This window comes from Artibeus jamaicensis, unplaced genomic scaffold (genome assembly GCF_021234435.1).
Source record: "Artibeus jamaicensis isolate MK-2021 breed Jamaican fruit bat unplaced genomic scaffold, CSHL_Jam_final contig_354, whole genome shotgun sequence".
NCBI classification, from domain to species: domain Eukaryota; kingdom Metazoa; phylum Chordata; class Mammalia; order Chiroptera; family Phyllostomidae; genus Artibeus; species Artibeus jamaicensis.
This window is the reverse complement of record NW_026521803.1, coordinates 26,687,846-26,712,233: the sequence shown is the minus strand read 5'-3', so window position 1 is coordinate 26,712,233 and position 24,388 is coordinate 26,687,846. Positions and strand designations below refer to the sequence as shown.

The following is a 24,388-nucleotide window of genomic DNA, read 5'->3' as shown; positions in this document are numbered from 1 at the left end:
AGTTATGAAAGTTACTGTTGTAGCAGGCAGGAAGGAGAGAGACCATTCATTGGGTCTAAGAGAACAGGGAGACCGGGAAGAACAGGATCTAAGAACAAGGTTGGGTGATTTTCGGGAGGCCACTTGTTCCAACTCTGCCTCACACTGAAACACCAAGTCACTCAGCCTCTCTGAGCCTACTTATGTTTTCTCTCAAATGAGTGTTATAATATTTGCGACAAGGGTTTTTGATAAGATGAAAAAAAGGAATGCTCGAAAGGCAGATAGCCCAAAACTAAAGTAGGTGCTCAGTTAAATGTTGAGCACACGTGCACACACATACAAACAGCTTACAACACCCTGCTCCTTGCACATGCATGTGGGGCTGGTGAGAAATAAGACTGAGGTGTCGGCTGGAACCTCAGTGTCCTTTCGGGGGCGAGCCAAATATAAGTTAATAAAAAAAGAGTAAGTGAGTGAGGGAGTAAATGAATAAATAAATGAATGAAAGAAATTGACTTCTCCTCCTGAGTTTAAAAATGCATTAAATATTTTTTTTATAAAAGTCCTTAAGGAAGGAAACAATTATTTCAAAAATTTTTAATGAAAAAATATCTTTTTCTATTGGTACTGAAGCAAACACACTTTTAAACAGTTACCAGGTGCCTCTGAGTGAAGTTTGCTTTCACACATGTACAGACAGACCTGGGTATTTACAGCCCTGTGCTGACTACCTTGAAGACAATCCCCCAAAGGATGCTGGATCCTTTCTTCTATTTCCTTGAAAAGACACTAAAGGGAATTTAAAAGAGAAAAATTATGGAAAGTGGACAGCAATGAAAATATCATTTCACTCAGGTTCATAAATCATTTAAAAAATTCTTCTTTCATTTCCCGCCACCCAGCAGATTTATTGAAAATTTATCACCAGTCCTTTCAGGGAAGCTTTTCCTTATTCAGAAATGAGAGAATTTTTGACCTAAATTGCCTAAGAGCTAAGCCAGAATACCATTGTAGCTCTGCGGCTCCATTTCAAAACTAGCCTGTATTTTGCAGAATTTCAAACATCCAAGTCACTTCCAGTCACAGGAGCTAAAATTGGCCAGGGAGGAACGTGTGGCTGTCAGAACTGATAAACATTTCCTGAATGCCAATTGGTTGGAGAACCATGTCTCCGAATGCCATTAAAAGAGTCTGAAGTCCACCTCGACATGTAACCCCAAGTTTCAATTGCTTGTCGGGAAATGGAGACTTTGTTTGAACAAGCTCAATGAATTCCATAGTCTCTCATTCTGTGGTAAAGGGGTCTTATGTGTGCTGACATTTCTGAAGGGACCAGGCCAAATCTTCCTGTTCTGCTCTGGGATGAGAAGACTCAAGTTCAAATCCTGTGATCTGGGGATCAAGGTCTTTCTGCATGGGTGAGTGCCTTCCGTGGGTCTCATAATGTCTCAAAAAGAAGAAATAAAAATGAAGCCAAGGCATCTAGCATTTTCTATTTGCAAACAAAATAGGTGCAATGATAGTAAGACCTTTTTCTGTGTTGGAGGAGCTTTCTTCTCTACCGCAACGTTTATTTCTGGCAAAACTGAAAGAGAATGTTTTCTTTTTGCTGTTTCCCTATCTCCTCCCCTCCTCTTCTATGCAGTGACCCCTCCCAGCTAAGCATTCACTGCACAAATTTAGATCAGCCTGCCTCCATCTTTTCAAGGTAGTGTTGAATAATTACTATACGTCCTTACCTCTGAAACTCACTGATGAAGGGGTTCTCCAGCATGTGTTTTTACACCACCACCAAGCAATGGACTCAATTCGGACACTCTCTACCTGGAGATAGTGTTAGATCCCACAGGGTTAGGTTAAGGGCTCAGTACTGTAAGACTGTCTCCCACTCCAACTTTAGACACCAATTGCAAGCCTAGGTTATGTTTATGACCTACCAGCTGTAGACTGAAGGTTCCCACTACTTTCTCCTTAGGTTCGATTAATTTGCTAGAGTGACTTACAGACTGAGAGGAAATTTTATTTACTGGATTGTCAGTTTATTAAACAGGGATATAACTCAGGAATAGCATATGCAAGAGATGCACAGGGCGAGGTGTGTGGGAAGGGCCACGGTGCTTCCCTGCTCTCCAACCCAGAAGCTCTCTGAACCCTATCACTTTGGGTTTAGGAAACTTCATTACATAGGCATGATTAATTAAATCATTGGCCATGGGTGATTGGTTCAACCTCCAGTCCCTCTGCCCTCTCTCTTCCCCAAAGGTCTGAGAGTGGGACTGAAATTTCAACTTTCTAGTCTCATGGTTGGTTCCCCTGGCAAACAGCCCTCATCCTTAGATGTTTCTAAAAGTCACCTTATTAACATAAACTGTGGTGTGGTCAGAAGGGGTTTGTGATGATTAGCAAGACACCTTTCTCTCTCATCACTTAGGAAATTTCAAGGCTTTGGGAGCCCTGTACCAGGAACAAATATACATTTCTTATTATAAATGAATACCACAGGGTCTTTCATTCATAATGGATGCATCTAACCTGAGCTAGTTTAGGCATAAAGGGACTTCCTCCGTCACCCAGCTACTGGAAGGGCATGCATGTTCCGGGCCTCAGGGACACTTGGAATGGAATAAGGGACTGCAATTCCGCCACCTTCCTTCTTCTCTCCCTCTCTCACCTGTGTTTTTGTCTCAGTCAGCTCCATCCTCTCCCCATAGATGGCTTCTGTATAAGGGAGACATGGTTACCTATAACTCTAGTGCCTTGGATCACCTCTCAGGAGAGGTTCTCCTCTTTTGAAGCCCAAATTTTATGGTGCGGAGGAAGGGCTTTGACTGAGTCAGTGTGAGTCAGGTGCCCATGACCAGACTAACCGACCGTGCTAGCAGTGTGATGTTCTAGAACAGGCCTCCACTTCTTCAAGGGTGGGTGTGTTGAAGAATGGCAGTGCCCACTGAACTCATTAAGGGAGGAGGGAAGAAGGGCATTTCTAGAAGAAGGAAGGTAGACAGGAAGGGGTAGACAAAGTTGTACACGTTTTTCAGAGAAATCTGCAACTATCTGAAAAGCAAATCTGTCGATGACATTTAAGTTGGAATATAGGTGAGTAGCTGAAGCCAGACTCTGAGGGTTCGAGGCCCCACCTTCCACTGACAGAGACCGGCTTCCCTTCTCTCCACATCCACAGCTCTTCGGCATCGCTTGCCTGATTCTAGTGCAGCTGAATCTTCTTACATGATGCGTGTGTTTATGGAAAGTGCGAGTAAATCAATTTTTCTAAGGAAAGAATCAAACTGTGAGCAGGGGAGTTTTCTGTTTAAGTAATCTTTTAAAGAAAGTGATAGTTTTGCTTACAATGTTGAAATAACCCTAGAATTTACTTTGTGTTTGAATACAGATTTTTACATGAGACTTACTTAAATTGAAAGGGAATAAGGTCAAGATGGGAAATACCTGTACATATCACTTGAACTTCTGTTGATCTGATGTCCTAAACAAACATTTTTTGGTTGCATCACATGCTTTTTTCCTGTCACTACCAGTAAGCTTAGCCTCTGTACTGTAAGAATTCAGTTACCAGTTTCTTTTCCTTCTAACTAGATGACCTTGAACGAGTCAGTTTTCTCTGTTGAACCTCATTTCCCTCACCAGCAAAACAAGGATTTCAACAGTAGTTATTTCCACTTTATAATGTGAGAGTTTCCAAATGACACAAGCCTAGAAAAATATTTTAAATTGCACATTACTGTAAGACACTAACACTAATATGTTATATGAAATATGTATGAGTTAATATTATATTTCTTACTACCTAGGATCATATTATATATTTTTCTTTACCATTTTTATTAGTCTGCTTGGGCTGCCAACACATAATAGCACAGACTGAATGGCATAAATAACAGAAATGTATTTTTACCTAGCTCAGGAGGCTGGAAGTCCAAGGTCAAGGTGTCAGCAGATTTGGTTTCTTCTTAGGTCTCTGTCCCTGGCTTGCAGGTGGCTGCCTTCTCTGTGCCCTCACAGAGCCTTTCCTTTGTGTGCACTCCTGATGTTTCTATTTTTGTAAGGACACCCATTCTATTGAATCAGGACTCCAATTTTATGATCTCATTTAACCTTTATTACTTCACAAAGGCCCTGTCTCCTAATACAGTCATATTACAGGTTGCTTTAACATATGAATTTGGGGGACACAATTCACTCTATAACAGCATACAATAATAATATATTAGAAAGTGTTATGACTTACTTTGAAAATAGGTAACTTTTACATAGGGAAAAATGCATAAGTATCTTTTAAAAGAGTGTACATTTTGAATAAAATATATCAAGTCTGATAGCTTTAAAATCCCACCAGCTTATAGCTAGGGGAAGATGTGTTCAACAAAACTTACTAAGTAAAGAAATGAATGAATAGTTATTGAATGGGTGATGAATAAATGAGTAGTATATGAAGAAATGATGAATTAGTTGTGTAGAAATGACCTCCATGCTAAGAATATTTTCACAGAGAAAACTGGCACTATTTACTGAACCCTCACCCCTTCATCTGCATTCCAGCTACCCATTTGCCAGTTACTTGTGGCCACCAAGTAAAGGCCAAGTCAGAGAGCACAAGCAAAATCCAGAGGCATGAAGATAAGACACTCTTAGAGCTTTGTGATTTCCCAAATGTCCAACAGGTTCATTTCCTCTTGAGACTATCCTTGATGAAATTATCCTGCCCAAAGCGCTGATAAATTGAAAAGATGAAATAATTATGGGGCCAGAGGAAGAAAAGGTAAAGCAAAGATCATGGAGATGGTGCCAAGGGAGAAGAACACGCAGTTACTACAGAACGGAGCCCTCAGGCTCCAGCTGCCGTGAGGGATTGGGAAGTCTGGAGACTGTCTCCAGCTCTACTCTTATAGCTGGTGACACCCACAGGCAACCAGGGGCTATGAAATAATCTAAAGATCTCCTCAAACACTTTTCCCACCTAGCTGGGAACTTCACTTAGAAGTTTAGTCCTCTGTGTATTGGAGTCCCCTTGCTTCCCGCTAGAGAGGAGACAGAGGAAGGGATAGGATGTAAGAAGTCACAGGAGTTTAAGAGAGGCACTGAGTGGAGAGGTGTAGACTCCGTAAAATACTCTTCATATAATTGTGTGATGAGTATGTCTGATCATGGTTCCTGGCATCAAAGATTTAGCAAGAAAAGAGTTAAATTGCCTCTTTTTAAAATTGGCACTAATTGTTGTCCAAATCTTCATGCTCAACAGTTTTTGGCACATAATGATTCTTAGTAAGTATTAGAAGAAATGAATAAATGGATGGGTAGATGGATGGATGAATGAATAGATGCAAGACAGTTGAGTCTTCCTTTGGCAACGTTTCAGAGGGGGTGAGTGTTTGGCACTGTGTCTCCTATTTTTTTCTGCTTTTTTTCACTGTAACCTCTCTGTCCCACATTCCTTCAGGACCCTGGTCACAGCAGGGTGCTATAGAATCCCTGTCCCTGCATCCTCACAATGGCCTTGCTGATTCTGGCTATTCTCATATAGGCATATCCATATACTCATGTTTATGTCAAAACTACTTATCTTTAAAATAAAAAGCATCTAAAATAACTTATTTATAAGGCACATCAAAAGCCAAACAAATAAAATCCAGCCATGTGCCATGTACTGATGTTTCATTCAATGACAGACCTCGATGGCGGTCCTATAGATTATAACAGAGCAAGTACCATCGCAGCCACAACCATGTAGTGGCACAACACACTACTCACGATGATGCTGATGTGAACAAACCCACTGTACTGCCAGTCATATAACAGTATATTATGTACGATTATGTACAGTACATAATACTTCATAATATAGGAAACTATATTACTGGTTTATTTACTATACTGTCCTTTTTATTATTATTTTAGAGTGTACTCTTTCTACTTGGGAAAAAGTTTGCTGTCAAACTGTGTGCTATGTCATACTGGTAGCAGCCTCACTCATCTTGTGTTCACTGCATCTCTTGATTGCATCATTTTCCCTGGTGCTTGACTTAATCTTGTGTTGTTTTGTGTAGTAACAGGCTGTGCAAGCTTGTAACCTAGGAGCACTAGGCTGGACCACATAGACCAAGTGTGTAGTGGGCTAGACCATCTAAGTTTGTGTCAGCAGACTCTATTACGTTTGCACAACGACAAAATCGTCTACTGATGCATTTTTCAGAACATATCCCTATTGTTAAGTGGCGCACGACTGTAGTAACCAGAAGATTCATAGTTACTATGAAAAAAAGCAGAAGGAATAATTTGTAAGAATTTGAATAGAGGTAATGCGGAGGAAGGAACTCCCAGCCTTGCCTTCCTAACCTCGGTGAACTTCTCAGTGCAGGATCAGCCTCTCAGGCTTGCAGATTCAGAAACCGAGTCTGGTTACCATGCTAGAATGTGTGAGCTGGTCAGGAACGGTCTCCAGTTAACCTCGGAGACACTGTATGAGTCAGACGGCTCATTAATTAATTGACCCTCCCAATACTATAACTGCTGTGCCAGTTGGATTTGGTATAGCCAGCACATTCCTGCCTGTAGACAAACATACCCTGCATGTCAAAACCAAACCAGTGAATTGCTTGGCTCTGGGATTAAAACAAGGGAATTTTAACAGTGGCTTTAGATTCAGTTGCAAATAGAATTGCGACAAAGCCCATGTGCAAAGCCTAGGCGATGGCCCCCAGACTCCTAGACATTGCTGGGTGGGCACTACCCACACCAGCCTCCTTGATGCTCATTTGGTTGGTGCTTTGACTGCTGAGCAGCACTCCTTCTGCCTGACTCATCTCTTCCTAAGATGTCTTAGAACTCTCAATCCACTTATAATCAAGATCTACTCAATGGAAAACTCATCTTTATAAGAAGACAGGTAATATCTGTTGTGATATACCACAGGTTTCTAAAATACTCAGAACAATCCCAGTTCCGTTAATTTCAAGTCTTTATGAGCATCCTACTTTTGTCCCACCGTGCGATCAGTTTGTAGCTAAGAGTGCTGGTTCTGAGGTCAGAGAGACCTGGTTTCAAATCCAAGCTGGGTGAACATGGACAAGTCATGTAACCTCTGTGGGCCTACTTTTTTAATCTGTAAAATGGTCATGAAAATAGCTGTGGAGACTACTGTTAAAATTAATTACAGTCATTACATTTGGAACACACCTAGCATACCTGAAAACTCTCATTCAGAGGAAGCAATAAAAACATCACTGTGAGTCGTTGTCCCTCATTCCTCCACTCAGCCATCCTTCACTGAGCACCCACTAAAAGTGCCTGGCCCCATGCTACACCAGGAATCCCACCCGGGGTAATTACTACCCCTGAATATTAAATTTAGATCTTAGCTTCCTGGCTGTCATAGCTGGCCCAAAGGGCCATACGAATTATTGCTAATGTTTTCTGTGCTCAAGTTGAGTCGATCTTATGATACTTATACAAGTTTAAGTTGTATAAAGGAATGGCTGTCTGATGATGGGCTTTCAGATACCAAGACAGTCAGAGGAGGATGATACCTCAGTGCTCAGTGGGCCAAACCGGATGGTAGCACAACACAAATCAACCCACCTTGACAGTTCCTCTGGGTTCCCAGAGTAGTGTAAGAAAACATAAACTAAACATGCAGGTGACTGTCACAACCTCTCTCTCTTTAAAAATATGATGGTCCTGATGCAAAGAATATGCGGGTTTAGTCTAGTAGAGATGTGACCCTCATTATATATTATTTCTGTGTAACTTTAAATACAGAGCTTAGGAAATAAACTCACATGGCTAAGATGCATGTATGCATTCATTTAGCTTGATATTGACTAATTCACATTAATAAGAAAGACACAGGGCCTCATCTTGCCATAGGCCTGTAGTCACTTTACTGGACTCAAGATAGAATCAAAGTAATTGCTCCATAAAGTAAAGCAGTTAGTAATAACCTAAACTCCAAAAGCCCTTTAATTTTCTGATTCATATCTTTAATCAATTTGCAACATGGAGCAATTGAGTTTTCCCTCTGGTTTCCCAATTGTTTGCTCAAAAGGGCTGCTCCGCTGCCTTTGACTGACGTGACATTATTGCATTTATATTGACTTTTACGGCAGTTTTTACAACATTCGAGGTGCATAAGTTACATGAAAATGTAGCACGGGAACATTTCAGGATGAAAGGAAGCCATAAAGAGAGTGCCTGGCTATAATGTCTGCAATTTACAGTGTGAGGACATTACACACTGGGCAGAGCAAACTGGGCCTGGGCTTGGGGGCATCTGCTTCCAAAATTGCCCAGCAGATCGTCCCAGCTGCATTCCCACAAACCCTGGACTGGGAAAAGCCAAAGCTGCACCAGGTGCTCCAAAATACTTTCTTAGACATTGTAGAACATAGAACAGTTTACCAACTTCAAAGTTGGGGAAAGGGAGGGTGCTGATGAGGCAGGATGGTTTTGAAAACCAAGTAAGTCAACTGAGGCCTAACGTGGGCCCAGAAACTGATTGATGATGATGCTACTACTGATGGACTGTCACTGTCACCTTTTCACAGGCTGGCACTTGAGTCCTCACCACTCACATCCTGCCAGAGACCCACGAGTGAGGTGGAAACAAATGCAAGGCCACCAAGGCCCCTCATTTGCAAAGGACCCTCACTTCCGCTGTCCCCTATAAATGAGATGACTTTGTCTAAATCAGGCCCTCAGCATCTCCTATCTAACTGGCCCCCAAATCTTCAGTTTCTTGCCTCTCCTGTGCTCAATAGATTTTTCTAAAACATCTGCCAGCAAATGTCGGTTCTCTTCCAAAAACATGTCCAGTGGCTTCCTATTCCTTCAGAGGAAGTTCTCAACCCTTTTCTTGGCATCTAAGGGTAGTAGCCACATCACAGCCTCCTACTCTTTAAGGGCACTGCCTATATTCCAGCCATGCCAGGGAGGACCTGCTCTGTGTACCAGCACATTTTTACGTATAGTGTTCCCCATCACTTTTTTTTTAACCTAGACTCCATGTACTAAAATGTTCTGAGAGGTCAAGACTTAGACCCTAGGGCCAAATTCCCTAGTTCCAAATCCCAGTGGTACCACTTACTACCTTTGGGACCCTGAAAAATTGCTGAACTTTTCTGTGCTTCAGTTTCCTCATCCGCTAAATGGGTATAACAGCAGAACCCAACTCACTGGATTCTCATGGAGATTGACTCAGCTAATACATGTGAAGAGCTTAGGGCAGCATCTGTCAGAGTAAGAGCAATTGAAGTGTTAGCTGCTATTTGGATGTTGGATTCTTCTGCATTTCCTCTTCTAGATCCTTTTCTTCTTTCAGTCCTTTCATAGTTAGCCTGTTTCTTTCCCCATGAAGCCATCCTAGGTTTTCCTGTAGAATAAGTTACTCTCCATGCTCTCTTTACTCTCTACATGTGTTATTTACTTTCATTGTTTACTGAGGTGACATGTGTCTCTGCCCGGAAGGGCAGGATTCCCATCAGCAGCAGGAGCCCCTGCACGAGGGCATCATATCCTGCAACCCTCACTGAGAGTCAGTCTAGTATGCCTTCCTCACCCTACAGGTTTGCCACCTCTGGGGTCCTGGGCGGGATGCACACATGCATGGCACAAAGTTAATGTCTGTTACATACATGTGATTTGGTCATGACTCATGTCAGGAGATACTCAAGGTTCCAGAGAAAATTGAAATCTGTGAAGCAGCCCACATCTTCCTCACTCACCCACGGGCCTTCTTCCAGACAGACAGGCAGTGGTAGTAGGATCGGAACAGGGGTCTAGAAGAGTGGGTTCAACACTTTCCTGCCTAGGCGGGGTCTGGGGTTGGCTTGTGGTTTCCTCCAGAGGAGCTGAGTGCAGCCACCCAGAGCAAAGAGGCAATTCACGGGCTGCTGCCTCTCTAGAGATGAAAGGATAAAGTCCTCGTTCAATATTCCTGGTGGGAAACTTTTAAAAATTTTATTGTACGTACACCTTTTGAAGAAAATGCTGCTTGTGGACTAATTGTGTCTTTACTTGACTCTCTCTAATCATGTGGGTAGTGTCCTTTTGCTCACTCGTCTCGGTTGTAAGGTCCTGGAGGTTGGGGACTATGCATTTCAGGTGTTTACTTGTAAAAATTTTATATTTGACATGCTAAAACACAAAGAAATCACTCCTGATCTGACTTTTAAATTATTATGTGATATAAAAAACAGGAATGTGCTCTTGTCCATCTCTCCCCACACATTGCCATTAGCCATGTATGAATTCTTCCTACGTTTCTCTGCTTGTCCCTCTCTTGCTTTCTCTCTTGTCATCTATCTACCTATTGATCTATCATCTCTCTATCTATTCCATCTATTTGTCTATATGCATAAGGTATGCATATGATCCCTTAAATGTACATATACACACAGTTAATAAACACAAAATCATTGACTGTCAGACTTTTTTCCTATTTAATGCTATAGCGTGGATACTTTTTCAAGTCATCTGTATCTAATTCTTCTTTTTTTTAAAGGCTGCTCTCCTAGAAATGCCATCAAGAGGCATGGGCATTTGGGGGTAGCAACCCCTCAAATTCTGCCATAGTCTGGTGCCAACTTACCTTTCAGACATTGTTTTTCCCTCTCCAAGCTCTCTCCCAGGTTACCAGAGACTTGGCTGTTCCTTGAACAGAGTATGTCCTCCCCTGTACCTCTTGTGCCTTGTTAGTCTTATATTTACCTTCTGTACCTGTGCCCTGGACCATGCTGTACACACAGCAAATACTCAGGAACAGCCTGTTACCAGAATGGATGGACATTCAGGAACCCCACTATGATGTTACTCAACCAAGACCTTCCACCTGCTAGATGAACAGCATAAGTACAATAGTTGAGGGACTTTCTACGTTGCCTTCAGGAAATTACTGAGGTTTTTTTGTTTGTTTCCTCAGTTTCCCATTCATCCAGTAAGTCTAGAGATACTGGCTTATCTCCTGGGAGACCTTGGGTGGAATCTGGTATTTCAAAGTGCTTAATGGTGTTCCTCAGTAAATAAAGGATGTCATTAATATGCATGAAGCTATTTCATCAAGAGGCCAACAGAGCAAATTTAAAAGCTATCTTCGAGGGAAAAGAACTAAACTGCCATTTTCATGAATACAAATAACCACAGTGGAAGTCTGCTGGAGCCAGGACAGGGTACTCCCCGGGGCCCCTCAGACTCTGTTGAAACCTTCAGGTGCCCCTGGTCTTGCTGTCAGTCTCTCAGGGGAGGGGCCAGAGAAGAGAGATCATCTTTTACCTCCAGATTCTGCAAGCAGCACCAGAGCTCTCAGCATTCCAGGGCTGTGCTTAAGGGCCCTTAAATGATACATCTAATGGTTTCCGAGCAGTTGTCCCTACCAATATGAAAAATTAGATGGGAAACAGCCAGCGCACAAGCACGAGAGAGGCTCGGGAGGATTTATGATTTGCCACCACACTCCAAGGTCACATTTCTACTCATAGGCATGAGAAATGGGGAGCATGGTTAAGGCAGAGTCATTAGGAGTGAACTGAGTGTGCTGTGCCAGCTGGAGAGCTAACAATGCACTAGGAAGGGAAGTGAGGAGCCTGGGCTGCCACGTGACCTTCCCCCGGATCCCACATCACACCTAATCTGTACCTCATCTATAGGTAATCACAAACACCTGCCTGGAGATCAGAGGGAGTCTACTGTCGAACCCGAGGCATCTCCTTCTTTAATAGTGCGAGAACTTCTGTCACCGAGCCAGTCTTCATTCCAATGTCAGGAGAGAACTTGGGAGCCCGATGTGTCTATTAACAGGTCCCCAGCTGAGCTGCTGTTGTTTTCTATTGTGACCACATGTGTTGCCATTGGAAAGGGTCCCGCAGCACCCACTCCTCTGTGTTTGTTTCATGGCTGAGATGATGCCTGGATCATCTGGCCCGGATCCTGTTACAGGTTGCAGTGGGTCTCCTTATTTTTGACCTCCTGCTTACAGCTATTGGTGGTTAAACAGCTTTGCTCAGCAGCACTATTTCTAGGCTTTCTGTCCTTTGAGACCAAATAGTTCCAGAACGTTTGAAGTTCTCCATTACCCACAGATATCAGTTGACCTGTCCCGTGTTATCAGAAGTGATCTAAAAGGGGATGTTTGGAATCTTAGTCTCTCCTTGGCCTTCTGGGGGACCCCTTGGCACCTATGCCAAAATACTCCTCTCCTCTCCAGCTACACATACTAGGAGTTACAAAAGTATGGAAAGGCTTGTGCCCTTTACATCTTATGTTTCCTAATTAGGAGGGATGGCCTGTTTGTTCAGGAAAGAAACAAATTTGAAGGGTTCCCAAGTGACTTCCTGTGCCCACCTATACAATGAAATAACAGATAAATTCTTGTGTTAAAAAATAAGTTCTACCTTATTATAGGGTTTTTTTCCTCTGTGTATAATGTACCTTACTAACAGTAGCTTCATCTATCTCTCTGGGATGTTATAGAGATCAAATAAGGCATTGTATAAAAACATGCATGTTGAAAAGCAAAAAAAAGAAAGCTAAATAATACACACAAGGAACTGCTATACAGAAGATTCATTCCATTAGAAAGTGTTTGGTTCTAGATGGATACTCTGGGTTCATCTAGAAACCTACCTTCTAGGCAGGTAGGTTTTTGCAACAAAAAGTAGAGAATAAAACTTGGTTCCCCAAGGAAGGTCAAGAACAGAGCAAGCTTGATTTGTGGTGCAAACACAGAGGGGAAGCCAAAAGAATGGAATGACAAATGAAAATGGTTACAAGGACAGTATTACTAATTTACAATATCCATCTCCTACTTAAATAATCTCCCTTTCCTTAGCCTTTCCTCCAAAATTTTGTATATTTCTGAAGCCATTTAACCAGTCATGGATTTAGTTTCCTAAATGTGAAATGAATGATTTAGACTAAAATCAGTAGTTTTTTTTTTAACATTTTAAAGTCATAGAATGCTACGTACCAGCAAAGACACTAAATAAGTAAATCCACTGAAGTAGAGTATTTGAAATCTAAAACTATATAGTCAGAGATACATGGTGATCTTCCCAAATTAGTTCATTCCTTCCAGGAGGAGATTCTGCCCTACCTAGTAACTCCAACACAGCCCTTTGGAGGTACTTGGGGGCAGTGACCCTTAGTGGCCAAGGCCCAGATTCAAAGCCCAGGACCATATCTACAGTTCTATCAAGCTTCTTGAGTAATCTGACAATGTTGAGCAGATAAAGGAATTTTGTAATCAGTACTTAATTTTCCTAATTTTTCAAACAGGGAGAATAATTGGCTCTGGCCAGAGGTATAATGTGAAGAAATTACCTCTGATAATGCTTAGAAGGCCCTAAGCAGTCCAGATAATGAATGGTTCAGGTGGCTTTCCTTTACCTAATATTAAGCCTGCATTCTCTTAATGATCTTATTTCTCACTTTTCTGAATGGTTCTTCTAAAGTCAACCTATGCACAGGAAAGTGTGTGGTGATAAGAAACAACTCCACTTTACTACATAAAGGCACCGTGGTCATTGGCAAATACTTTTAGGTGGGGGCAGGGGGGCAGGTGAAAACTGAAGGGTACTTGGGAATAAACCCCAAACATAAAGACATCCTTGGGAGGCAACAAAGCTAAGAGGCACTCACAAAAATCAACCCAGCAAGCCAAAAAAAAAAAAAAAACCCAAAACAAAAAACCCCCAAACCCAACAAATAGTGAGAGTCCTGCCTGACATACTGCCCAATTATAGCTTCAATTCGTTTCTCTTCAGAGGCACTTAGATGGTTCTTTCTTCACAAATATTTCCATGACACACAGGCAGGATCCTAAGCAAGGCATCATGTAGAGTGCCAGGGGGTGTACTGGTAGATACAGGCTGGAAAAGGGAGTTCAAAACAAGTCAAAAAGGCCTGGCCATGATGCTAGGCACTTGGGTTCCAGATTGTAGGTAGATGGGAGCTATAGAATGTTTCTACGTGGAGGAGTGGCATGAAAGAACTCATTTAACTTTCACCCGATCCACCAAGGAAGCAAGTGTTAGAAGGCAGGAGTGGGGAGGGTTATTTATTTTTTTAAAAGCCTACTCTGTGGGAAAAATTGCTGGCTTGACTCTCAGATCTGTAGCTTTTATTCACATCTCAAATTCTGGGTTTTTCTCCAATAATTGGACTCCTTAATTACTAACTTCCGAGTGCTAATCCTCTAGAAGGGAATTCTATTTAGGTGTATTCCCATGACCTACCATAGGGTCTGACTCAGCATTGGATTTACTATAGAAATCAATAAATGAGTGAACATTTGGTTCCAGTCATGTATTATTGGAGATGTATGTATGCCCTGTCTGTTGTCTGAAAAGACTATAGGCTGATAACACAGAGCAGAGGTACAGGGAAATGTTCATGCCAAACCAAGCAGCCTGGGTAAATATGGGGAGGGTCTCAGGATACCAGACCTCAGGAGTTTCCATGATTTTTGTCCTGGGAGACATGGTGATGGTGGTGAGGGCATGTGGGAGCTGGGAAAGGCCAGCTGGCCAACCAGGCCTGCTCTCAGCCATGGAAACCATGGAGAAGTGGACTGGGCCACATGCTCAGGAGATGACCATGAAGAGTAACATGACCAGTGTGCTGGATACTGAAGGGGCGGGGCCTGAGAAGCATGACATCTGAATGTGATAGCTGAGCTAGGCTGTATGCACTGGGGTGTTCCCTGGAGCCTCCCAAAATAGCCATTAAGGGTCTGAACTCAGTGCTTATGGAATATGGCAAAGGGGCATTTTACTTCAGGTGTGATAAAAGTGAAGGGCAGACTGATGCCAGGAGAAATCTCAGCAGGGATCTCAGCAGACATACTCTGGACTTTTGGTTACCCACCAGGTTAGAGAATGGCGTCTCCTCCTCCACTCCCCACTCACACGAAGGGGAAGGGGCCAGGCTCAGGGACCCTTTTGAAGACATTTCATTCTAAGAGAACACTGAGCATTTCTGTCCTGAATCTGTGGAAATGAGTTGGGCATGGTCTCTATGTCATAGAGAGCCTAGAATAGTTCTAGAGAGGCCGAAAGAATCAGAAAGACACAGAGGGCCTCATCTGGGGGCAAACAGGGGAAAGAGGAAGCCAGGAGAGGGCTTCTCACGAGCACCCCAACCCTACTGGTAAGAGTGCCACTTCTAGAACAGTTTTTGGCAACTGCATTTACTAAGACTCATCTCTTTCTCTACTAGAACCACAGTTCATGGTAACTCGACCATATATTCTTCTTTTGTGACTCTAAATAGTTTTCTTTTTACCAAAATACAGTTCAACTTCAAAGAAGATGTTTTAATAATAATAAATCACCCCCTACCCTGTCACCTAACACAAGCAGTATTGTCATTGTCTATTATTCTTAATTTCTCTAATCAATGACAGATTCTCTTTTGTCTTACAGAAGGGACATTTTTAGTGAGAAAATGGAAGTAGAAAGGGAGGACTCCTTCCATTATCTATTTAAGTGATACTTTGAATGGAGTACACAGGAGCTATTCATACATGAACCTGCAACCTTATTTGCCTACAGTGGAATACAGCCCCAAGCCTTGTAGCAAGTTCTTAAAAGGTAGCAAATTAAAGTAATTAATGCATGCATATTGTTAAAACAGGAAACAAGAGAATGTGGCTGGTGGGAGCACAGAAACAAGAATACCTGCCTGTGGAAATGGGGTTTGGCTCTCAGGATTAGTACTTAAATTCCACTGTCAGCCAAGGGCCAGTTGGCTTTCCAATCTACGCCCCATGCAAACTGGGGTCCAGACCTAGTTCAGCCTCTCCATCTTAATACTTGCACCTCTGCTCTCTGTCACCTTCCCCTTGTCTCTGGTCATCCACTGCCCCGGTCACATTTTAGCTGTGAGCATGAAGCTGTTCCTGCCCTTCCAAGCAGACAGGTAGAAATTCTGTCTTTCTACCTTCCAACGCAGAAGGTAGAAAGACAAATTCTTGCTTTCCTGGGCCTTCCTTCCAACTAAGGGAGGCTGTGCAGCCCCTTTAATAACAAGAAGTCTGCTGTTATTGGGGTAAGGTGGGTCCTGAAATGCATTTTTTTCCTGCAGGAAGAAGACAGTGTTGGCCCCAACCTTTCTCCTTTTCATTTTCCTGCCCTGAATACAGATGTGAAGTCTGGAGGGGCTTGGCCTTCATGTGACAGGAAGGTGCTGTGCATGAGAACAAGGGCAAGGAGACAGCCTCCCTCCCACTGAGCTGTTTCTCTGTACCAGCCGAACCCTATTAGGAGATAAAAATGAACTCCTGTTTATTTAAGTCACTGCAGGCCAGTTTTTCTATTACTTGCAATCAAAAGTATTCCTAACTGGCATCACCCTCATCAGCCTTCCCTAAGCAACCCTTGTGAGAGGCAATGTATATAGTGGCTCTAAGCCTGGCTTCTGGAACCAACCTTAGTTTTGAATTCCAGGTCTGTCAATTCTTAGCTGTATGACTTTGGGCAAGTTACCTTACTCCCAGAGCTTCATTATACTTATCCCTAAAATGGGAATCACAGTGGTATATGCTTCACATACATACTATAAGACATAAATGCACGTGTAATACTTAAAACACTGGCTGGCAGATACGTGTCAAATAACACAGGCTGTCTTTGTAAAGGTGCTACTCTCAACCCCAGCACCCAGAGCAGACTGAGGTTTCTCAACTCCCCCAGTGTCTCAGCTGGGCCACTCATCCAGCTCTCCCAGCCCTACCCCTGGCTCCGCACTGGGAAGAGAGAATCCAGAGCAGGCCTCTCCCAGACCCCCCACCCCCAGCACGTGTCTCGGCCAGCGCTCCTCATGGGCCTCCACTCTAGAGCCTGAGCTTGACTTCACCCTGATGAGCATCCCAGTTGCTGTGTGGCTCCCACAGCTGATTTAGGGACTTGTCATACTTTACTCCTCAGTTTCTTTAAAGGAGGAATGGAAACATGCAACAGAAAAAGGGAAAGAAGAGAGTTATGAGACTATTTTCCATGCCTATATCCCAGTGGCCCAAGAGGCTCTGGCTGTTGCCATGGCAGCGGGCGCCAGGACACCACCGCCGTGGCCGCTTGTTCTCCCTGCACTTCAAGGATGGGAAAAAGAAATCGTTCAAAGAGTCTCCTTCCCCCTTGGGACCCAGGGATTATGCTGTAACTTTATTATTACTTTAAATAAATAAATTACTCCCTTGAGGCCAGATGAAAACATGCTCTTATTAAGATTTTTAAAGTAGGAAAGCAATTTGAGAATAAAATCAAAGGTGCCCAAATGGATTGAAGTGGCTCCTCAGAAGCTGACATAACAGCAATTTGTATTTATATTGTGCTTCTCATCAAAGAAGCCTTTCACAAAGGCCGGTTTCCCTAGAGCTACCCCACGGAGCCTTGGGGATCCGCCGGCCTCCAAAGCCCAGCCTCAGGCTCTGACCACGGTGGGTGACCTCCTGTCTCTGGATCTCAGGCCTGGCTTGCTTGGGAGCTGGGAGGGTGGGAAAGAGAGTGGCTACATAAGGACTTCTAGTGGAAACAGGTCATGGAAGGTGAATTGGGATGGCTGAGCCCACTCACACACACACACATGCAGAGAAAACTATTAGGAATAAGAGCAGTGTGGGGTTGGGACTGCTTCCCGACTGCCCATTAGCAAAAACCAGGATTCCTGGCTATGCTTGGTTTTTCCCTGCGCTTCCCCCAGACATGCAGGACAGTGATAATGAACTTTTTCTTTCCTTGTATTCTAGATAGGAGACAAGACCTATGCATATTTGTAGATTGAAAAGCTAAAGCATCTATCGAAGGATCCTCGAATCTTTTCTTTGTCTCTCTCCTCATGTGCTTGCTATATAGGAGGGGTTAAGTAAGTGTTCTTCAATGAAATAACAGCGCAGGTGAATTGATGAAGGGCAAAGGTGGATCAATGAAATGGTAAGGGGAAGTTTCCGGGTAGGAGCAATCACTTCGTGCCTGGGGAACTGGACAGGATTTCATTCCTCGATCACAAAAGCAATTAAAAATATAGCTACCATTTATTGAAATGGTAGCTTGGCACTCTTTTGCTTGGCTCTGTTCCAGAATTTAATGATTTTAAAAGTACAATCTTCACCTCTATTAGCACCACTCTAGAGAACAGGAAACTGAGGTTCAGAGAAGTTGTGCCTTGTCCATGGATTTGATAAGGTCAAGGTTGGAGCCCAGCCTGGCTGCAAACTCATGCTTTAACCCAATGCATCCTGTGTCACTCCATCCATGGTCCTGCCTGATCTTTCCACCATTATATCCACATCATGCTTATTCCATGGAAATTAGACACTTGAAATATATTCTTCCTCTTTTATTTAGCAAACATACTGTTTTCTCTTTAGAGCCCAACGCAGCCCTCAGATCTTCCAGTGTCCATGCTATGCCCCAGCACAACCACCTACCAAATACTCTGTCAAGGAAGGGAAAGCAGGGACTCCATGACAACGAACACAGTGGATATTCTGTGGAAAAGCAAGTGGCCACATCCCACCCATGGTAGGGTTGTTCCCTGTCCTGAACGTCCATCCTTTGTGACCTCAAACACACAGTGATTGTGAGCTCCCTGCAGTCGGACACCAGGGTCCAAGTCCCAGCTCTACAAGGTACCACTTGCATGATAACAGGCAGGTCACCAAACATCTTTTAGCATATTTTCTCATTTGGAAAGATGAAGATTAATAGTATAGGACCAATCTTACAGTGCTGTTGGAAGGACTCACTAGAATGATGACTACAAAAATCTTAGCACCACTCGGCATGTAGTCATGTTGGCTGTGGCTATCAGTGATGAGGAGCAGGGTGACCGAGACAGTCTCCCTCACATGCCCCTCCTGTGGCCATAGTCCAGATGGGTTGGCTGAGGCCCTGTGTGGGACTGAGAGGGAAGTAAAGGGTTTTCACTGACCTCGGCTGAGTGTCATTTGGGAATGCAGGGGATGACAAAGGGGACACCATCCTTCACTCTTCCAGCTCTATAAATGGCTGCTTCCCATGAGTAGGACCAACTTCCTGGGAGGTTAGTCCCTATCAGGTGACATAAGAAGTGTCAGACATGGGATAAGAATGGTGTGGAAGATTAGGAAGAGATAGTGTGTAGTGATATATTATCTCTCTGGCTTGAGTGTCTTTCTCTGGGACAAACTGGCCTTTCTTACCACCGTTCTCCTGTTCACAACCCGCCGGCTGCTGCCCACCCCTCACTCTCCAGACCTGCACTCGCTGTCTTCTTCCACAGTGGTCACAATTCTTCAGCTCAGTTCGAATGCCCCCAGTTCTGTGAAGCTTTCCTCAGACTGCAGTCCAGGCGGCCCTCTCCTTCCTGAACCCTTACACCAGCCCTGCCTGAGTTTCTCACATGTCATTTTCAGTGTGGTGACTTTGCATTGATATTCCGCTGTGCACATTTAAGCCTTGATGATTAGTCTCCAGTCCTTCATGGACACAGGACCCGTGCCAAACACAGATTTTTGCCTTCCAAAACTGAGGTCAGTACTGAGGCCAGATGGAGCTGATAATCAGTTTACTTACTGTTAGACAGAAAGATAAGTAGCAACCAACTGACCTGGCAGGGCCTTAAAAGTTAGTCCAGTGTAAATCCTCTCATATGAAGTAACTAAGTAACTGAGAATGAAAGGGATGCTCCCAGCCCAGCGTCAGTTCATATCAGAGCCTGGACTAGCGTTTCTCCACTCTGGCTGTGGGAAATGCTAAGCTTTATAACAGAACCCAAACCAGACTATGCTTTCCACGTTGTCCCTTCTATTCCTCAGAGCTTCATCTTAATGGAAGCTCTGAGCTTTGTGGTTTCTTTGGGAAACAGTAAAAAAAAAAATATATGCTCGCTTCTGATGCACTGTGGGCCTTCCAAACCCTCCCGACTTTGAAGACACGAGCTATTCGGCTTCCATTTCTACATTCCATTCCACTCTCTGGAAATACCTACAGTCCCTTGAAGCTCTCTGCACATCTTCTCCATGACTCACTTCATTCAACCAGCCTCCTTCTCCTAGGATTTACCTTTAAGATAATTGCTTATGTGAAGTCTTAACTGACGCTCCCCATCCTACCCCCACCCCAGAGAATCTCCTATCTTTCACCTCTTCTTACTCACTAGATTCTATGACTTGGGGAATCATGACTACAACTTGGCTTTTTGTAGTGAACATGCTTCTAATAAAGCACTTAACTGCCTTTACTTATTGCTTAACAGATCAACAGACCATAAGGAAATTTGTATTTAAACAACTTTCTATTTTGATAAATTTTTATGTACTTAAAGAAATAAATGTATTTAAAAACATTACTATGCCTTCTAAAAAATGCAGACAAAATATTAAAATTGTTTACTATATCCACTTTTCAGTGTTCTTTATGTGGACAAAGACAAATTCTTGAGTTTAACTAAAGGATTTTTTTCAACACATAACAAATGACTTCTCTGACTACACCTCTGAGTGCCTTTGTCCTAATTTGCAAAAAATAGAGGAAAAATTTATTTGTCTCTGTGTCACTATCCACTCATCTCAAGGCTCCAAAAGGACCCTCTCTTCTGCTTTTTCAGAGGGTGTCACTTTTGTTATCTTCTTAACAGATTTACCTTGTTTTAGTGCATAACATTTCAAAGTCTCAGCAAAATAACAACTAAAAGTGATTCTGAGTTTAGATGCACTTGAAGATGCCAGATAAAATAAATTAGCAACAAGAATTCTCAGAGCTTTTTAAAATGCTTGGGTAGCATGAGAACCTACACTGGGGGCCACTGGAAGTGACGCTCCCAAATGTATGTGACCTCCTGGCAGAAAGGAGCTTTTAAAATGAGTGGTTTGGGGATCCTCAGTCAGGTGTGTCTAGCCACTTCCATGACTTACAGAAGAAACCTTAAAGGAATCAAAGAAAAAGATTTTTCATTTTCTTTTAAAAATTCAAGTTACTTTACCTTGTAACTACTATTAACTGTCTTAGAAGAAGGGCTATTTCTGCTGGTACCACAGTGCACGTTCTTTACAGAAAGGAACATACTTAAACTCTTGAGCCAAATGCTCAAATATATCATAATATAATAAGAATAAAGTCACCAAATATACTACCAGGTATGTATAGATACCTACTGAATGGTAATGAGCATTTTACCTTCACCACAATCGTGAGGTAACAGGTAAGCCAAATGTGGTCTACATATAAAATAAAATGTTATTTAGCCTTAATAAGACATGAACTTCTGACACGTGCCACAACATGGATGAACCTTGAAGACATTATGCTAAGTGAAATAAGTTAGACACAGAAGGACAAATGACATATCATTTCATCCATAAGTTATATGCAGTAGTAAAATTTACAGACAATACAATGGTGGTTGTCAGGGGCTTGGAGAATGGGAAGGGGGAATGGAGAGTTATTGTGATGAGTGTGGAGTTTCAACTTGGGAAAATGAATAATTTCCAGAGATGGATGGTGGTGATGGTCGCATAGCAAATGTACTTAAAGCCACTGAAATGTACACTTAAAAATGGTTAAAATGGTAAAGTTCATGATATGTATATCTTATTGCAATAAAATAAACGACAACTTGAGATGACCAGCATATGGAAATCCCATAGATGAGACAGTGGGACACCAAGAAGATAAGAGAATATGAGAACCTGGTATCTGAAGACTGTAAAATCTCTGGTTGGGTTCTCTAGTAGTTGGGTTCTCTGAGTATTACAGGCCTGGATTTTCTTCGGCTTTGACCGAAGTGGGGAAGTCAGTTGACTAAAACACTAGACTAGGTGTTCTGGAGCACCCAGGCTGCTGCTCGGCCCCTCCACACCCCAGCTGGCTAGGAGAGATCTCACAAAAGTCTGGAACCACACGATGTGTGCATTGCCTGTCGGGGTCTTACATTCCCTTGACTTCTCTGTGGACACACAGAGGTGCTGGCCCCTGAAACACCAAGTTAGATGGGAAGGGCACAAATGCAGGGCCATTTCCTGCAGATATTCTATTTGATGACCACGTGAGTGTATGTCGATGGTGTGAGCAACAGCATAACATCCACAACCACCACCACCACAACAAAACAGTTGACATGACATTAGCCATGTGGAAGATTCCAGTACAGAGTGTTCAGGAACCAGACTGGGCCAGCCTCCTTTTGGTGGTTGGCAGGGGGAGCAGCCTACAGGGCAGCCCACCTTGCCAGGGGGCAGCCAGGGGGCACGGCATGCATTCAACCATCTTGGGGAGGGACCGAGAGATGCTTCTGGAGAAAAACCATCCCTGACTGAGCATTTATACTTCAAATTCACTAAATGTTGTCCAAATTAGACTAAATTATATCGAAGAAACAATTCTTAGGTGAAAAAGGTTGAATTGCCTTTAACTGGAAAATTTAAATTGGTAGGACTGAGAACAGGTATAGAAGAGGAATATATCCTTTTATTTTTATTTTTGGACCTATTTAACTTAACATATGCAAATGTCCATCACTTTTCTCCTGTGTAACACAACAAGTAGGGTGTAATTTCATGGAGATCTGAGGTGGGGTTCATGACATGTGTGTAGTAGGTGTCCCAAAACAGATGCTACAAGAACTGAAAGTAGGAAAATGTGAATTTCATTTCTTCTTAGCCTGTCATTCCATATGAGCCAAAATAAATTATGAAACAGAGAGACTTTAAAAAAATAACATAGAAGAAATCAGAGAGAGAGAGTTCCAGAAAAAGAACTGGTATTAGGAAAGTCTCAGGGCTTTGTCTGGAGAATATTGATACTGCTGGCCACAGACAGTCTTCCTGCCAACCTTTCTGTCAATAACCCGAGGTAAATATCTATCTGACCAGGAAAGTCCTGTGAAAGTAATAAGCAAAGTTTTCAATCTTCAAAAATGTTTGAACATCTCTCCCGTATAGTGGAAAAGCTTGAAACTTCTCATAAATGGATATTTCCCTTGGGGAACGAACATCCTCCCCAGGGTCAAACCGGCATTCTCCTGGAGATTCAGCGAGACAACTTCTACAAGAAAGTCACTTTTTCTTCCTTATTCTCTTACTTTTAAATCTACTTTGCTTTGAGAAATCATTGAATACACTTTTTTTTCTGATTCCAACGGGGGGAGAGGGGAGACATTTTAGACAAAGCTGAAGGCAATCTGAAGAGCGGGCGCACAGGCCAGGCAAGCGCTAATGAGAAAGTTAACGCACTGCCTGGCTTTTCCTTGGTGTGTATGATGAGGCACGCACAACTATTAACAATAGAACTCTGTGCAAAAAACACTGTGGAAAGCAGGTGAATATTGATTCTCTGCCTTAAGCTCATAAATTATTAATAAGACAATTATAGTTTAAAGATATAGGCATTACTTTAAGAAAAAAAGACTCTGGCACAATGGTATTCAGAAACCCGATATGCAGTGTCCCATAAAAATATCCTTCTCATCCTTTAAGAGGCCACTTATATCTCGTAAACCCTTCCCTGACCAGTCCAACCCTCACCATCACTCCCTGCTCTGAGCTCCAGGAGCATTTATTGCCTGCAGCACTCAGTCGGTATAAGCTGTTAGGTATCTTTAAAAACAAACAAACAAACATAGTCCAATAGATAATAAAATTCTCCAGGGTAGGGATCACATTCAATTCCTTTTATTATCCCCAGAACCTAGCCTGGAGCCTGATCCACAGCCCATAGTGTTCAATAAATGTTTGTTGTTAATGATGATATGTTGTCGACACATCTGAAACATAATCTGGATGAACACAATACAGGAAAAGTGCAAATCATCATCTAACGAACATGGAAGCCAAGAAATCAATACAAGAGAGCTGTCTGAGCCCCAAGTGAAAGACAAAGTAATGCCCTTCTCCCTGCCCCAACATCCAGCGTGGTGATGGATTATGCTACATAAAATTATCGATAAAGAGCAATGTAGTCACAATGATCTCTAAACAGTGGCAAGAAATATTAGATACAAAACATAACACTACAACCCAGGCAACAGAGCCAAGAAGCCATTCGGAGGAACAGATAGATTAAGGGGACGAAGAACCTCTTTGCAAACAAGTAACTTCAAGCATAATAGAAACATGGTGCTTTCATTTCCGCCTTCTCTATCTCCCCAGCCCAGATACCGAGATGCTGATTTCTTGCAAGATAGGTCGCATGAGCGTCACTTGTCCCTTAAACAAAGGAGCAGGAAGGCAAACTGGGGCATTCAACCTTTGCCAAAACAAACCCAAGCCTTTCAATTGAGTTATGTTCTCACGATGTGAATCAGGCCGAGTAAGTTCATACAACTTTCATTTACATACACAAAGAGAATAGAACAATCTACTTACCACTGTCTGAATTCCTGTCTTCTTCCATAACATTCGGTTTATTAACTTTGTGGTAGAAAACCT

The 24,388-nt window shown here is 42.7% G+C and overlaps 1 protein-coding gene across 6 annotated transcripts in view; it reads right to left on the bottom strand.

Annotated features, from left to right (window-relative positions):
- The window catches only part of LOC119063668 (urea transporter 2), a 395,692-nt gene that overhangs the window by 363,397 nt on the left and 7,907 nt on the right, over positions 1–24,388 (bottom strand). The window lies entirely within an intron of this gene.